Below are 17,934 nucleotides of genomic sequence, written 5' to 3'. Positions count from 1 at the left end.
AACTACAGGCATTGCCTCTAGGTGGCGCAAGCGGCCGCCCGATTACAAGAGTTCAGCCGTACGCACGCATCCATCCATCCAGCCAATCTATCTATGAGCAATTTGTCACCATAATCTACCGCGTTCCTCGGATAAGGAAGTTCAAGACCTCTCGTGTGTCGCGCGCCCGTGAATCGCGTCCGGTCGGATGAGTCTTTTTATTTTTCTTTCTTGTATATGCTCCGTTTTCGTTCGACACGCGTCTTCTTGTGCGGCGTACGGTAGAATTAAGATGCGATTCACGTAGTTCCACTCGTCCCTTCCGTTGGCGTGAAAGCGGCCCCGGTGGCCCCGCCGCGCTCCCGCTGTGAGGCTCGATTACGGAGAGCAGCCGCGGGCAGGTATACATCGCCTATCGGGAAATGCACATATCCCGGCAGTTGTTCCTTTCCGTGTAAACGAGCTTTTGAAAAAACAAAAATTGCAAAAGTAAGTTAGCGTTCCACTGCGTTTGTACGTTGAGCTAACATCGAGCATATACGTGACGAACGGGAATCGCTTTAAATATATTTACAGGGCGTGAACAGCTCCCCCGATTGCGCTCGTTTGTAACACTTGCGAGGTTGCCTTCTATAACGGAACGTTAACCTCGTGAGTGTTGGTTATATTCGTCTATAGGTTGTGTTGGTGGGCCATAGCGCTAGTGGTCCGTACCAGACGCCAAAGCTTCGGAGCTTGCCTTCGTTTAATTCAAATATTATAAATACATTTTTGAAAAAAATGTTCAATAGGAAAACGGGGCTTGTTCCCGATAGCAGACGGCGTTTGTCGTCATGCTCTCGTGGGCTTCCTTCGTTGGCCGCTATTTTGTGACTGAAAATTTCCGAAAATTGCTTATAACTATTAAATCAGATAACGGCAAGTCCCGAAACTTCGATATGGTCCGGACTGCTGGCGAAACTTTTGAGTATAGAAACTCAGCGTTCCGAAATTTATTTTTTATTTATTTACCCTAAAAACCCTTTCGGGCATTACATAGGGGGGGGGGGGGGGGGGGGGGCGGGGGCAATCATAGACAAAGATAGTGAGCTTAGTGATAACATATAATAACAGAAAAAACAGAAAGTGCTTACAGAAAACTAGGTAAGCACAAACTGCATATCTTTTTATACATTGGTTAGGGCGTTGGTACACATCTGGGCTGAGGTTATCGACGCAATATCGCTGGGTGGGCTGTTCCAATCGGAGACAGCGAGGAGGAGAGGGGAGTTTTTCAATAGGTTGGTGCGAGCAAAAATGGGGCGTACTTTGAAGGGACGATCTACGCGGAATGAGGCATGATGAGGAGGCTGGATGTATGAATCTCTCAAAGCAGATGAACCATGGTATAGCTTGTGGAAGAAGGACATGCAGGAAATATATCTACGACAATGAAGTGGCGAAAGGTTGAGGGAATGTTTTATGTGAGTCACCCTTGAGCATCGGGAGAGATCCTTAGCTATGAACCTGGCGGCTTTATTTTGAAGTGCCTCAATATTATTGGCTAGATACATCTGATGAGGGTTTCAAATAATGGACGCGTACTCCAACTGCGATCCTACGGGAGAGTTATACGCAAGAAGTTTTGTTGCTTTATTAGCCTGGAACAATGAACGTTTAAGAAATCCTAGAGTTTTAGACGCTTTGGTGATGATATGCTCAGTATGAAGGTTCCATGATAGGTTCCATGAGCTGAAAGGTGGACGCCGAGGTATTTGATTGATGTGACATTTTCAATCCGGTTCTCTCCAATTGCGTACGTGTGGCAATCAACATTTAATTTGGTGGTGAAAGTTAGAGACTCCGTTTTCGTAATGTTGATTTGCATCAACCAAGTGATACACCATTGGCTGATTACTTCAAGGTCGCGTTGGAGTACGCACACATCTAGAGAAGTCGATATGGGGCTATATATGACGCAATCGTCCGCGAAAAGGCGTATGGTCGACTGAATGTTAGCGGGAAGGTCATTTATGTAGGGAAGGAACGATACCGGACCAAGGACCGAACCTTGTGGGACGCCTGACTTTATTCGTGTGGGAGGGGAGACATGTTTATTAATCGCGACAGATTGAGACCGATTTGATTAAAAGCTCGCTATCCATTCAATAACTAATTCGTTTATATTAACAGTACCCAATTTATATATCAATCTGTTGTGGGGGACCGGGTCAAAAGCTTTCGCGAAATCAATAAGCACAGCATCAACGGGACGTGAGGCATGAACAGAAACATGACGGTCATGAATTAATTCAAACAGCTGGGATTCACAAGAATGCTCGCGTCGGAAGCCATGCTGCTTCGGAAAGATAAGGCTGTTACTGGATAGATGAGTCATAATCTGGGATGAAAGTATATGTTCCATGAGTTTGTATGCCACGCAGGTTAGCGAAATAGGCCTGTGGTTGTTGAAAGAATTCTTTTGACCAGACTGAAAACGGGGATGACGTGGGCAAGTTTCCAGTCATCAGGTATTTCGACAGAGGAGAGGGATTGCTGAAACAGCCTACCCAGTAGAACCCCAGATGCTCGTTTGGTTAATTTGAAGAGTTTGTTTGATGTTCCATCAAGACCCGGGCTGGAGTTAGCGTTCAACTGACCAGTGGCACACTCGACCCCGTGACTGGTGATAACAATGTCGTACATAATACATTCAGCATGAAATGGCAAAGCGACTGGCTGAGGGAAGTCATCCTCCACAGTGAAAACACTGCTAAAAAAAGGTGTTAAACCTTGCGGCCAATTGGCGTGAGCCCAAAAAAAGACCCGTCATCACAAGAAATACTTGACAATACTGGTGAAGGTTTAGGATTGATTACTTTCCAAAATTCTTTTGCATCAGTTTTTATTTATTTTTTTTTTACATATAATTGAGTAAGCATGATAAACGATCCAGGCATGTTCCGAGTATGAGGGAAGGGCACGCCTAAAAAAACGTTTCTTTTGCAGTTTTTTTTTTTTTTTTTTTTTTTGTAAAATGTAAAATACATAGTTTTTTTTTCGGTTAAAATAGGAAAAACCGTATTTTTTTTTTTTTTTTTTTTTATTTCTTGTGCTACGCATGCACGTAATACACGCAAAAAAGGAAGAAGAAAAAAAAAAAAGTGAAGAACGTGTTGGTGTTTGGAGGCAACAACCGCACCTCCGTCGGCGAGTACGAGCTCGAGCACATATGGGCCGCTCGGATAGACGCGGTGTATTTTTCATTGCCGACAATTTTTGGGCGTGCCGTTTTTAGGCGGGCGCTGTGTGGGTGCGGTCGCCTCCTCGGTATGGTCTGACGCCGCCGCCACCGCTGCTGCGTGTACTACGTAAACGCGCCGGAGTGAACCGGTAATGGGCAAGGGACCTATACGGCGATACCAGAAAATAAAGTAATAAGAACGAGAAAAAAAAAACGCCGATTAAAAAGTATATAGAGACGGCTCGGTGTATAACGAGCCGATGCCGTATACAAGCGCGGGTGCCAGCAATTATCTAGCGGGCTCCTAAGTCGGTTATATGTTAATTATAAAAGAAAAAGCAAACAAGTGTATAGTGCGAGTTGGAAATGAAAATTAAAAAAGAAAAGTCGGTGTAGCGTCGAACAAAATAGAAAGAAATTTGTAGCGCGCTTGTTTTTTGCCACGGGGATTGCCCGGTATGGCTTGAAGCGTTTAAAAACAAGAAGTACCGCGAGGTCGACGCGGTGAGAGACATTTTTTTTTTCTTTTTCAAGGTTTTATGAAACTGGTTTAATTATAGATGGATATCAGCGGCCACTTGATCAGACTGCCCGCAGAGGATTTTAGACTCGAGAGAGATTTCTCGATTCGGCACGTCTTTTCGAGGTTTTTGAATTTTTTTTTTGTTTCGTTTGTTGTTTTGGTCGTTGTTTCTGCGGGTGTGTGTGTGTATCTGATGGCGCGTTGAGATATCGTTTTTGAAGCGAAATTATCGGCTCCTTTTAAACGGCGGGAGAGTAGTAACAAAATGTGGGTTGGCGTCTGTATACGCGCGCTCCGAGAATTTCGGTTAATTGGCGTTTTGCCCTGACGTAATTGCAGTTTGGGAAGCCACACCTCGCCTACTCGCGGTCTTCGTTTCATCGTAATTATTTTGTTTTTAATTTATATGTATCTATAAGTTTTTTTTTTTGTTTTTTTTTTTTTAATCGGGCCGCAGAGAATATATATGAAGGGTCCTCTCTTTGCAAACTGTAAAGTGCGGGCTTTCCCTTTTGATTTGGTTTTATTTACTTTCTTCTTCGAAGCGAGATGACTTTCTTTAAGCGGTCTTGCCCACTGGGACGCGTCCCAAATTATAGACGTGTCAGACGACTTTCCCCCATTTAAAACAAAAAAAAAACAATAAAAACAAGCATTGGCCGCAAGTCGAAAACTTTTTTTTTGTTTACGCTCGGGGGTCTGTTTTTTTTTTCTACTCTACCAATTTTCTAAGCATCGGTTAAACTTAAAAAAAAAAAAGTTTGTTCCCTAAATAGGTACGGATTATCTGACTAATTACGCCTGCCGTTGCCATTCCATTATCAGCGCCCGCCGATCAGGGATCGCTATATGCAGAGCGCAAGCTTGTCTGCTTCTTGCAGCAGGGGTATAGCGAGTATGTCAGAACGCCGAGCTCTTATTGGCTGATTGAAAAAAAAATAGTGGGTAGACCTCATGGCATTTATAGACCAACTCATGTTTACACACAAACCGAAGCGCCCCTGGCGGATGCCACTGGCGTCGAGCATGCGCGATAGAGTGTTGGCAAGAAGCTCGCCGTCGCCCATAAGCAAACCATTGGAATGCGATGTTGTCGGCGTCGGTGAGAGTCTCCATGCCCTTTTTCGCTTTGGAATGGCTGATTCTACGTCTTCCTTGCCATGTCTGACTACTTTAGTGGCCTCAGCGAAATTAACGAGGCTCGTTACACCGCGAAACTTAGCGTGAATAATGTGACATGTGGCGATTCCTTCCGCGTGGACGCCACAGAGTGGACGCTAAAGCCTGATTAGCATTGTGAGATTTTGCTTGAAAGTTTCAGTCAGGAAGTCGCCCGGGCCGTAAAAGTGTGAACCGTAGCTTAGAAGGTCGACGTCGATACTGAATATCTCAAGCAGAATCGGACCAAGTGAACCAGGCATAACAAGTCGGTGATGGCCACTGGTAACAACTACTAACATCTCCTCGTATCTACTGCTTACACCGAGCCTACTTACCCACACCGACCTTCAAACTTGTAGGTTTTTTGAGGCCTGCACTTACTTCTTATTGCATGTACCGGGTCAGCGTTTGGTCTACGGGCCGCTGTCGTTTGAACGAGCAGACGACAACAAGCAGAAATGTTTGAAAGAGCGGACGACACTTTGAACGATCAGGCGGTCGTTTGAACTCGGCGGTTTTCCCGCGTTCATTTTGGAATAAAGCAAATGATTCTGACGGCCACAACTATCCCTGAATTCAACCCAAAGTGCTTCCCGCACAAGCAATCGTGGTCCGACGGCGTCTGGTTTCCCCTTTCCACGGCCCCTGTCCACGTTCTTCTCGGACGAACCGAACAGGCAGAAAACATATGAAAACTGACCTTCAAACCTTTCCCGACTCTTTTGGTACAGCCCCAGTCGCGGTTGTTTGACGAGAAAACAGGTTTTTGTCTGTTTTTTTTTTTTCTTTTCAGAACAACACAGGAATGCACGTCCCGCATGGTGACTTCCGCCCACAGCCCCAGACCGGAAGTGCGCCTAATTGTGGTGTACCCCCTATCCAACGTTACTAAAACACTCAGTTGGGAAACTCCCATAGAGACAGCTTTGAAAAAGTGGCCCCAATCTGTCTCCGAGCACCAAGCTAATGACGAACACAACGCCACCATTTCTCCCGCAGCGGCCACTCGAGGAAATGCACGTGACATCCATCTTGGCTTTAAGAACAGATACAGCGGTAGAGGTTACAGGGGTGCCATCCCTGTCGCCCCGGCGGACGCGCCGCGTTCAACTACCGAAGTCAAAATGCACCTAGGGCGGGACGCGCTACCTGAAAGGCCGTCTGAGGCATGGTTGAATAAAAACAATATTAATTGTGCCGCAAAACCCTGCAAACTAAAGATTTTAAAAAACATAACGTGCCCCCCTTTTTGTACTAAACTCCAATAAATTTCATACAAAAAGAGTCTTTTTTTATTTGTTTTTACGCAACAACAGGCTTTTAAAAAGCTCAAGCTGACCACAGTACCGACAAACGATAAAGAGTGGCGCTGTTGTCGCATTTAGCTCGGTCTCGGTGGACGCCAGCGGCCCATGTTCCGACGGCGAGTTTCCCAACTGAGTGTTTTAGTAACGTTGCCCCTATCCTTTCAATCGAAGCCAATCTGAGCACGGCGCCATTCTGACGTCACAGCAACTTCTGGGAAAGAAGCAGACGAACTTGCTCTCCGCATGTAGTCGTCGACAACTTAAAGAAATGGGGGGCATGTCCAATTCCGCGCATCTCATTAGCGTTAGGTAGCCAATGAAATTGCGGCATTGGGTTTTGTGAGAACGCCGAAGAGCCGACCACGAAGCAAGAAGCGTGTAAATAATAAATGATGATGATGATGATTATAATAAGGCACCCACTGCGTTTCTTAGGCTATCGGTGACCGTAGTACGTTACAACTTAAGAACCGTAGGAAAGGCTCTGCCCCCGCCCTCGATTCCCATAAAGAAATGATGTCATTACGCCGCTCAGTACGCACGCACGATGTTTCATGACGTCACGGAAAGCGAGCAGCTTCTTTCCACAAAAGTTCGCACCGTTTTTTTTTTAATACGCAGACAAAAACTAAAGCTCCGTAGGATGCTTAATGCGCCGATACTACCTGACAATTTAAGAAACGTTTGAGCTTTTGGTGTATATAAGCCCATGGAATATTGAACGTGACGTGTTTTCTTTTTATATATATATCACCTTGCTATGTTTTTTTTTTTTTTAGTTCTCAACTAAAAGGGCCCCACGCTACGACTTCGTAACAAGATGGGTTTGGATTTCTTTTTTCATTTTCTTTTTCACTTTTTTTTTTGTTCTTTTTTTTTTTTCTTTTGTCAAAAGTGTATGTCCGAACTCTAACGGAGTGCTTGTATACGTAAACCTTTCCAGCAATTCAGGGAGGGCTTTGTCTCACCAGAGGGACGAACAACAAACATCGCTCGTAGACACATCTGTTACATCTTATTTGCGATACCTGTTATACCCGAGAAACACAAACTTGCCACGGAGGCACGTGTTCGCTGACATCTGGTATTGCGGAGGGTCGCTGAGGTCGGCAAAGAAAGAAAAAAATTCATAATTTTGTTCTAGGCGAACAGCAATTAAGGTTTGACGCTCAAATGGAACGACAGCAGGAGATAGACGTTCTGTCGGTCACACGCCACCACTGCGACGACAAGAAAACAACGAAAAAACAGTGAGTGCGCAGGCGAGCTGGTGGATGTTGATCATGATGTAGAAAACCCGAGACTGTGGTAAAAGCAGGGAAACTTTGTCGAAGAAGAAACACAGGGGAAAAGAACAAAAACAGTGAGTGCTCAGGCGAGCTGGCCTTTTCCCCTGTCTTTCTTCTTCGACCAAGTTTCCCTGCTTTTACCGCAGTCTCGGGTTTTTTACATCACGAAGAAAACAACAGCAGCAACCCGCGTCTCGCGGATAAATTATACAACTCTCTCTGCACGCAGCCACGCGTGCTGCAGTGCGAGAATTTTCACGGGACAGCTTGAACAACCCGTCTGTGTATAACGCGATATTTGTTGTAACTAAAAGTAGCGTCGCCGTGTACGTATTGTTTACACATATACGGGGATTTTTCTTTTATACTTACAGGAATTGCGCTGCCTCCTGTCGGTCAAGTGGTCCGTCGTGTCAGCTGCTGATCATCCGCGGCGATCAGCCATCCTGAAAAAGTAAGAAATATATATACATATATATTTTTTTTTTATTGAAAGAAACGCAATGTGCAGTATATCGAGGAAACTGACGGTCACCCTCAACAAAACAAAAACAAAACAAAAATAATAATGAAGATTGAAGTGTCTTAAAGTCAAGTAATTTTTTACCTCTGAGTCAAAGGTTGCTTGGATGTTATCATTGGGCGCGTTAAGTTCGTGCTCGGGATCGGGAGAGTTTGGCGCTCTGTTCACTGAACGGACTGGAGTATACCACCGAAGACTGGCTTTCAAGCGCACTATTCGTGCACCGAGTTTTTTTTTTTTTTTTTTTCTCGAGGCCTGAGTGACTTTGTGCTCCGTAACGTCACTTTCTCAAACAGGATGGCTGCGCCGGCGGGAACTTTATCGTGACGAAGAGTGAGGTCGAAAGGCTTCCCCTTTTGAGTTGAAAAGTGCTTAGTCCTGCGAGTAAAAGCGAGTCGATCGGAAAAGGTTTGTTCGTGTATATGGCCTGAAAATGAATTAGCGTAATAGATATTGAACTGCGGTGAGCCATGGCATGTCGACGGGTCTTGCTCTCAAGCTGCACGACGGAACCCATCTGAACAACCCTGAGAATCTTGACGTTTTCCCCAGTCGACAAGCCAGTCCAAAAATTACATATGTTTTATATACCGGAGCGGGATGAGCGATAAATAGGCGGGTCTCGGCAACGTAGTGCTTCTGTGCTTGAAGAGATCGAGTCTCTCAACCTTTCAGTCGTATTAAAACGATTAAAACATTCAATACCGAATTGCATTACCTACTTCTTTATACTTTATATACTTTATACTCTGCCTGTGCACACAGGTACGGGCTGCTTTAATTTATTCGCGGATTAATTCGAGCTCTGGCCGTTTGTATCCAGAACGTTCTGCGTTCGCATCGTAACCTTATAATGACCGGAAATGGCGTCCGACTCGTCGATGGTTTTGGTGTGACGTGCTCCCGTACGCTCCGCTTAGTTGCTCCACTCGGAGTGTGAAACTCGGAGCGTCAGAGAACGAGTAAAGGAGCGCGAACTTAAGCTACACGCTGCGCTTTTAAAATTGACAGTGACTCGAGCAGAACTATTCTATGAACAGAAATATTAATGTTCGAATCCAAAGCGACGACCGAACAATCGATTGAACAGTCAGTATGACCTGTGGCGCCACCTACGATTGAGGGAGCAATGTGAAACGTGCCTGACGCTCTCCTCGTCGCCTGCGCTGCTAAGTTCGACATTGACGTCGCAATCGAAGTGGGTACTTTTTTTCTCTCCCTGTCTCCCTCCACCTATCTCTTTCTCTCTTCCTCCCTATCTTAATATTCTTAATTTTATTCTATCGTCATCAGCGAGTAAAGTGTCGTGAAGGCAATGCAACAGCAAAGCTTCAGTCACCTGCAATACTAATTTTGACACTGACGAAAATTAATCTTGTCTCTCTCTCTTTTTTTCCCCCTCTTTCTTTCTTTGTCACTCTAAACGTTTATATTTCTTCTTGCATTTTTTTTTGTTTTGCTTTGTCGTGATGAGCGAGCAAAGTTTTGGGCAAGGTGACGAAACTGTATAATTTTTATCTGGAAGTCGCGTCAAGTGGAACAGCAAATTAACACCGGGAAGTAAAAAACAAAGAAAGAAAACGGAACGGAACCAAACCTAGCAAAATACGAAACTTAGGCGACCCGCGGCGCGAGTTGACTCCGAGAGTGAATGCTCATTACATTTTCCAACCTAGCTTGTGTGTCTTGTACGGGCTGCCTCGAAAAAAGGGCAGGAAAGCGAGTGGCAAATAAATATAAAAAATAGGGTCGTCGCCGCAGCGCAATCAGCACGGCGTAAAAATTGTGATGACGTCAGCCAATTAGACTAAAGTCGAGTTAATTAAAAAGCAAGACAAAAAAAAAAATAAAGTGTGTGGGGGAAGTGTGCTGCAAAACGTTGGAAACACGGCGGCTGTTGGGTGGTCGGGAAACTAAGGAAGCGAATGAAGGGAAGAAAAAAATGGGGAACGGTGAAAAAGGTCATTAAACTAATTGCGGCGGAGAATTGCGATGATCGTGCGATATGTTCTAGTGCGGCGTGCGACTGGGGTTTTTATTTTTTACTATATTTATTTATTTTTTTCGGGGGGAGGGGGGGGTTAAAGGTTTTATTAGTTTTACTCTAGCAACGCCGGTATGAGGAGTTTGGGGAGGTGAGGGGAAAAGGGAGAGCTAATAATGCTTCATGGTCTAAAGCATTCTTTACTATTTTTTTTCGAAAGAAACGGGTTGTAGAGAGAAAACAAGCGAGAATCTATGTACGAATATACACACACATACCGGTTTAGCCGGCTTCTGTTTTTACCCGGTCGCTGGTTGCTTGTTTTTCGAATGGGCGATATACACAAACTGCATGAACTTGATGTACCGAGCAATGAAATGACGAAGAAAAACGAACCGCAAAATAAAATAAAAAAAGAAAGATGGAACACAGCACGAGCTGGTTGTGAGTTTCGTATGGGAAAGAGAGGATAGAGAGAGGGAGAGAGAGGGGAGAAAACATTGAAACGTAATTTTCATCTCCGACTAGGCAGGTAGGTTATATCGCTGTGCACAAAACGAAGTTGGGTCGAAAGTTTGGTGTTTTGGTGTTTTGTTTGTTTGTGTTACGCATGCGCGAGCGCGCGTACGTTCCTACTCTGTACGCGTCTCGTTTGTCGGGCTCACATCTAGATCGTCGTCGGCCAACGCTGAGGGGTCTGCATTCGCATTAGCGAGGGTCGGCCCGGGCGTGCGTTAAGTGGCTGCTATCGCGCTGCTGTTGCTAGATGCGACCGCTAGTTGGCGTGGATGGACGAACGAAACGCAGGCAAAAAGGCCGCAAAGACGAAACGCAGCGATAGTGGAAAACCAAACAAGCAAAATGGAAGCATTCCGTAAAACAAAATACAACGCGGAAATTTGTCTTTTTTCTGAAAGGGTAATAATGAAAGTTGGAGAGGGTGTTTAATGAGAACGCGATATATGGGGGGGAGGCTGGTAGGCCGTGGAACGAAATGAGAAAGTGAAAAAGTTTTGATGCGTTACAGGCGGTCTGTTTCGCCTCCGCGCGAGATGTGGTCGTGTATAGGCGAGATTTCGTTGGAACGCCGTCGAAGCGTTCGCGCGCGCCTGTCGTGCTTGCGATTTTTTTTTTTTTTTATTGTAGGTGTTTTGTCGAGTTGATGTTGACGTTTTGAACGGTGGGCTGGATCTCGTCTGTTAAAGGGGGCGTGGCCATGTTGTTAATTGGGAGGAGGAGAGGGGGAGGAAGCAACGTTGTTGTTTGTTTTCATTTTTCGGCGAAGGCTGGGTCCGCCTGATATTGTGTTTAGCGGAACACAAATTCATATCGATGACGTCACGGTGAGTGATGCGCCTGCGCATATGCTTTTCTGTTGGATATTTCTGCTCGTTCTTCGATCTTCGAGAATAATTGTTTTGCTCCGGGGGCTATATGTGGTCACTGGCAGCTAAAGAAACGTGGGGCGTTGCTTATTATGTTAATTTGATGCGTCTTGCCTCGTGAGTGGCTCTTTGGCGTTCTTATCTGCTGATGCCGGAATCTGATTGGCTGTGGGTCTATCATGATATTAGCGGGACTCTGTGCACCCTACGTTTCTTAGACGGCGACTCCGTTCAATATTTTAGAATTTGGGACTGCGACTGTTTTCAACTCAGTCAGCGTCCCATTAAAATATGTAATTTTTTGTTTTTTCGATATTGCGTGTAGTTTTTATAAATATCACGGCTGAAATTTCGGTTTCTGGCGTCTACGACAAAACCGAAACTATCTACTAGGAAGGATGGCAACACTGATCATCGACTGTACGGCGGCGACGTGACGTCACCTTGGCGCTGCGGTACGCGGTACGACGTACCGCAGATGACTGGATGGATGGATGGATGTTAAAGGCTGTACCCTTTATAACGGGCGGTAGCTGGCGCCACCTAGCCAGAAATTAAGAACCAAAAGTATGATTTCTTTCCTTCGCCAATTCGCTTACTTTGTGCAATTTCGTCACTGCGGTAAACGTCGCCCAGTGTTCCTTGACTGAAAGCTAACCCGCTTGCCACCCGTTAAAGAGAAGGTGGTCGCATCTTTAAAATCGGTCTTAGGGGGGCACGCGGCTTCACTCTGACGTAATATTTCGACTGTGATCACATTTGGCACCACTAAAGCGATACCAGTTGTTTTTGAGACGATTATTGCAGTAATATGTTCCATCTCCGTGAGAAAAAAATTTTTTTTTTCGATTACCTTTATTCGCTGTTATCATCTAGAAAAGCATACACATTTTGTAATAACAGTGTTTGCAATCTCACCGAAATGTCGTGTTTGCATTGGTCAGAAATCGTCCTGACTGCGGGAACAATGTTCCTCTCATCGCCGGAGATAATTCAGATTTTTTTTTTCTTTTTAATAAGGAAAGGGGCTGCGCATCGTTATGGTTTATGAATTCCCAGGATGCCTACAGCCCGCAGAGTGAGATATCACCATATTTAGGCGATCTCAGAAACCCACTAGGGCACCTTTAAGCTGTCAGTGAGTGAGGCCCAGTGACTTGCGCTTTTTGCGCAGCTTGGCTGGTGCCATTAGCTCGTAGGGTCAGCCTCGTCTCGACTTAAGCTGAAATGAAGTATAGTCCTTATTTAGCCTGTTGCGAAATAGGGAACAGCAGGCGAGGCTTCGTGCACAAAACAAAACGCTCTGTTCAATGCCCAACGCGCCGAGCCGCATTTGGAGGTAATAGTCCGCTTCAACCTAAGAAGAGTAGGGCAAGTATTCTCTTACAAAGCCTTCCTCCCTTTCTGCCATAGCAGAGCGAAAATTGAAGAGGCCAGTGGAGGCAAGGAATCATCCATTTGTGTGGAGTAAAACTAAAGAGTTTTGTGAGCTTCTTAATCTGCAATAGACTGTAGGAAGAGCTTAGTTTTCTTTTATATCTGTAGGCGGCAGTTGGGATGTTCAGATGCAAACGGGTGTATTTCTTTCGTGATGATATGAAAAGGTGGCGTTCGTATATTAGTGACGCCAGTTTGCTCCCGGAATATGGCGGACGAAGCCTACCCTTCCCTTCTTGTGTTGCGAAGGTCTGAAGTCGGATTCGTACGGAAGGTTTTTCGAGCTACCCAAACTAGGCACAGTTTCGGAATACAAAGGTTTTTCTCTGCCCGGCACGCTGTTTAGTGTTTCTAAATGAAAATAAACAAAATATCTACGAGAAAACGAAAAATGAAAGTGATGCCAAAACCAACATTCAAATTTCCCGCGCTCTCTATGGGGAATGACGTCACATATCGTAAACCTTACAAATCGAGAAAAAAAAAAAGTATTTTGCGCGTCGTTTTTGTTTTTGTTTTGCTACGTGAGCTTCTCCAGCGTTCGTTCCACACCATCAAGCTTCCCGGAACCTTGTCGGAAATGATCCGTACTACATGCCCTCATATTACATCGGTTGACGTCACGTCTTCACTGTGGCCGATAGAGCCTCTCGGACCAAACTTCAAAATTCGATAGTTTCGCGAAACGAAGATTATTCCGACTCTTGATTTGGGTTACCGGTTCAACGCGTCTCTTGTTAATCTGTCGGACCAATCTTAAGACACTTTAGTGACTATTCAAGATAATTTTTTGTCGGAGCTCTTCATTCTTAAACTTTTATTGTGTGTTCCCCGTGTTGTTGTATTCGGCCGCCTCGTCGAGTGAACCGCACCGAGAGGACTCGATTATTGTTTCTCGTCGCGAGAAGGCGCAACTTCTGGACCGGCGCCGCTCTTCACGTCAGCTGTCCGCGTGGCGTCGTTCATGAAACGCCGCGTGTTTATACCGGAGGGCGGCCGTGCCGATCATACGATGCGCTCGCCTCGGCCGCGCGATCAGTTCGCGTTTTATATGTCCGGCGATGTTTAATACATGAACGCGTAAATCTTCTCTCGTTCCGACGTGGAACGCCCATAAATAAGAAATCGGAAGTGAGAGTAACGGCATAATTGTCGGGAAACGGGAGAGGGGACACGAGGAAGGCGAAAAATGGCAGCCGCGGACGAGTGGGATTAACACGAGAGAAAACAAACAAAAAATCAACGAAAAAGCGATTTTCTCGGTAAACACGGCGGGTGTATAAGGACTCTACCCCTAAAATACGCGCATCCCATCGGTTTTCGAGGGAAACGCCATCTATACGAGAAGTAGGTATAAGTACAACATTAGTAAAACACGGTGTGTGTGTGTGTAAGGGGGAGAGAGTTATAGTGGGCGAGAGAGTGAGAAAAAAAGAAGAATGAAAGACGAGGTCTAAGACGACTAAGCGGACGCCAGTGTATAATAATAAAGCAAAAACGCGGCGAGCGAATTCTGGGCAACGACTTAATTTATAACGTCTGGCCATAAATTACCGCGGGTCATCTGGCCCATGCAGTCCTTACGCGCGAGGTGTGTGTATATTTCACGTATGTAGGCAGCGCAGCCGGGGATTTTTTTTATTTTTTATATTTTTATTGGTTCACGAAGTCTGCGTCTATCTCTTCGTGTTGCGCGATTATTTAGGCGATCCTTTTCTGGGTTTTAGCACTGGCATTTGCGGCGTACTTTCCGAGATAACTTTTTCTTTCGGTAGGTATGATTGAGCGGGGGGAGGGGGGGGAGGGGCGTGAAAGCCATTTATGTTTGCCGTTTTGCTTACGTACTTTCAAAACAATGAAACATGATGCTCTCCTTACTGGCTTGTTGCAGGAGGCATTTTAATGGGGAAGTTCGGCCGTTCTTCGTTTCTTTACTTGTTTACTGAGTGATCGTTAGTCGGTGTTCTGATCGCAGCTAGTAACAGAAAATCAATGTTTCATCGTCGATGTTGTCTTGGCACATCATATTACGTTGTCGTTGGCTGATTAAAGAAAATAGTAAGTAGCGTTTGACTTCAAGACGCTCGCAAACGATACCGTTAGATCAGCGTTTTCGGGCAATATCGCTCGATCATCGCCCTCGGGCAATCTCGCTGATCATCTTAGCAGACGTGGGTGTGAGCATATTGTAGAAGATACGGCCATTCTGGGGAGATATGGCCGGCAAGTCAAGAGGGCGATTGCAGAGGCACGCTTTATATCGCGGTGTGGGGATCCGGCCAATTCGCCGTAAGCCAACTCGTCGACGGCCAACTCGTCGACGGCCAGTTTGTTGAATAGGCCAATTCGTAATAGGGCAATTTATCGAAGGGAAACTTGTCGAAACGGGCAATGTGTCGAAGAGCGATTCCTCGAATGAGTTGAATGGCGGTTTGAGGTAAAAGCTTTTAGTGTCTTGTTATCTTTTGAGCTAAATATTTATTTGTGTGTTGGACTAGAGACTGCTCACTTGTTAGGTTGCAAGACTGGAAGAAAAATCACAAGAGGGCGAAGACAGGACAGAGCCTTCAGCTAAGTTGAGAAACGTGTCATCTTGGGATCGCTTCCTTTAGTTCCTTTTCTTTATTACTTGTTGTAATGAGCCGCAGGCTGTTGCCACGAAGCGGCGTGAAGGGGTGGGCCAAGTGGGTTAACGTTTTTGTAATGAGCCGCTGCAGATTGTTGCCGCGAAGCGTCGTGGACGGGTGGGCCGGGTACGTTTACACGCGCCCAGTGGCAGTGATACACACACGACGTAGTGACCGTCCCCCACTGCGCCATGCAAGCGGCAAGTTGTTATCTTCGACGAAAAAGAGCACACTGGAGGTCAATTGCCGTGCGCCGATTTTACCTATATTGACTTTAATATTTCAGGACAAAAATGATATATTTTGGCTTTGCAAACGCTGCGAACAGTTGGCCTCCTAGACGAGTTTTCCTTCGACGAGTAGCCCTACGACGAATTGGCCTCTTCGACGAAAGAGCCGCTGACGTGTTGGCCGTGGACGTGTACGCTTTCGACGATTTGGCCTACAGACCCAGTAAGTATGACAAGTGTGTTCACCAATAGCGCTCTCTATGACGAGGAACTTGCGTTCTTAGGTACTTTTGACAGAGTTGCATAGTTAACAACTCGGTGAAAGGGTAATCGTCCTCTTTCTCTTCACTTCGATGCGTGTGATTTCCCAATCAAATCAGTTGAAAGTCGGCGCTCTGTCCGTCGTCTCTGGTCCTTCGTCTTGTTTGCGCTGGTTTTAGTTTTTAAAATATACTGTATCAATTCGGTTGCGCAGCGTGCTTGGGAAGCTTTTAGTCTCTTTCGATTACATCAGTATTAAGAAAAAGTTCTTAGCACGCGGATAATGTGAACGTTTTTTTTGGGGGGACTAAGAGACTCAGCGGGTGACTTAACATATGTTCACGCCTCCTGCTTCGTGTGTGTTCTTACTGGCAAATGCCGTAATATTATCGACCGTGGAGCGACACTAAGAGTTTCGGGGCTCCTCTCGTTCTACATTGCTTCCAGTGACTGTATACGGGGTGTTTCTTTTTTCAACTGAAAAAAAAACTTAAAATAAACGTGAGAGTTACAATAATGTGGTTTGTGTAGGATAGTTATACGGCCAGGAGGGCATGGGTGCAGGGTGTCTATAATCGTAACGATCAGTCGGCTAATTAACTGGAGTGCGTTAATTAACGTTTTAATTATCGAAAATAAACACGTGGTTTTATTTAGAAACTTGCTGGGCGTCATCGAAGACCACTAAATCAATCAACTTTAAAAACTTTTTTTTTGTTTTTTTTTATTGCGTGGGCAGCGCGTGTGTGCGACAATGTTACAAGCCACGCAACGGGCGCAAAGCTATATAGCGATGGAAAAACGCTGATGGTAATGCAATCGTCCACGCCTTCACAATGTTAGCCTTGTTCCTGCTGCACGATCGATGCCTTTAGCACTGCATCGTGCTTCCCGCATGCTCCGAGTCTTTCTAAAATTTGACTGGTTTAGTGGTTTTCGATGACGTTCAGCAAGTTTCTATACACTCTCAGACAAAAAGGGTGTAGTCTTACACCCTTTGTCCCATGCCATATATAGTACACCCCAAAACTTTGCACTGACATCGAACTGACTGCTGCAACTTGATAACGGTGTCATAAGCTGCTAAAGTAAATATCAGAAACGAAAAAAAAAAAAAAAAAACTGCAGTAGGTGTAATCAAAACTCCGATTAGTTCTTTGCATACCTCGGCAAACCTCACTCATGAGGGCCCTCACTCACCCTCACTCACCCTCATCTTCACAGGTGAGGTGAGGGTGAGTGAGTTTCTGAACCAGGAAAATTCATGAGTGTGAGGGTGAGTGAGGGCCGTGAGGGCTGTGAGGGCGGTGAGGGCCGTGAGGGCGGTGAGGGCCGTGAGGGCGGTGAGGGCCGTGAGGGCTGTGAGGGCGGTGAGGGCTGTGAGGGCGGTGAGGGCCGTGAGGGCGGTGAGGGCGGTGAGGGCCGTGAGGGCCGTGAGGGCGGTGAGGGCCGTGAGGGCGGTGAGTGCATGAGGTGTGTGAGGGCCATGAGTGCGTGAGGGCGGTGAGTGCGTGAGGCCCCCTTCAGATCGAGCATCTTTCTCAGCAATTTTGGTGTTAATGGCGGGCTGTTCTCTAGCTTTCCCTAGATCGACACGAATTGCTGAGATCGGGTCCGGCTCGAAATAAGCAAGCAACTCGGAGCAATTCGAATACGTTTGAAGCGGCTGCATCTAATCAGGGACGCAAAATTTTCACGTGATACCTCGTGCCGGTGATGACGACACCGAAAGACTTGGTTCTCGTTTGAAATCGATCGTTTTTTGGAAATAAACTGTTTCAGAAAGGTGCATTAGTATTCTTAACGAGGTTTAAATGCATAAAAACACGTTTATAACGCGTAATTGTGTCTGAATAGTGCAAGAAAAATAAAATTTTATGATGACGATGGCAAATTGCAGCAATTGGTTGCTGCGTGTGATCGCGGGCGGCGCGTGTTGCTGGTGTTGCGACGTAAAGTTTCTGGGCGAAATTGCCCCATCTGAAGCTGGCCTGAGTGGCGTGCG

The 17,934-nt window shown here is 45.7% G+C and overlaps 1 protein-coding gene across 1 annotated transcript in view; it reads left to right on the top strand.

Annotated features, from left to right (window-relative positions):
- The window catches only part of LOC120849861, a 290,230-nt gene that overhangs the window by 22,456 nt on the left and 249,840 nt on the right, over nt 1-17,934 (top strand). Inside the window, exon 2 of the mRNA XM_042289457.1 lies at nt 7,857-7,936. The gene's annotated coding sequence lies outside the window, so the exon portion shown is untranslated. The remainder of the gene's footprint in view (nt 1-7,856; nt 7,937-17,934) is intronic.

Source organism: Ixodes scapularis, unplaced genomic scaffold (assembly GCF_016920785.2).
Source record: "Ixodes scapularis isolate PalLabHiFi unplaced genomic scaffold, ASM1692078v2 PGA_scaffold12__126_contigs__length_90152505, whole genome shotgun sequence".
Classification (NCBI taxonomy): Eukaryota; Metazoa; Arthropoda; class Arachnida; order Ixodida; family Ixodidae; genus Ixodes; species Ixodes scapularis.
This window is presented reverse-complemented; position numbering and strand designations above follow the sequence as displayed.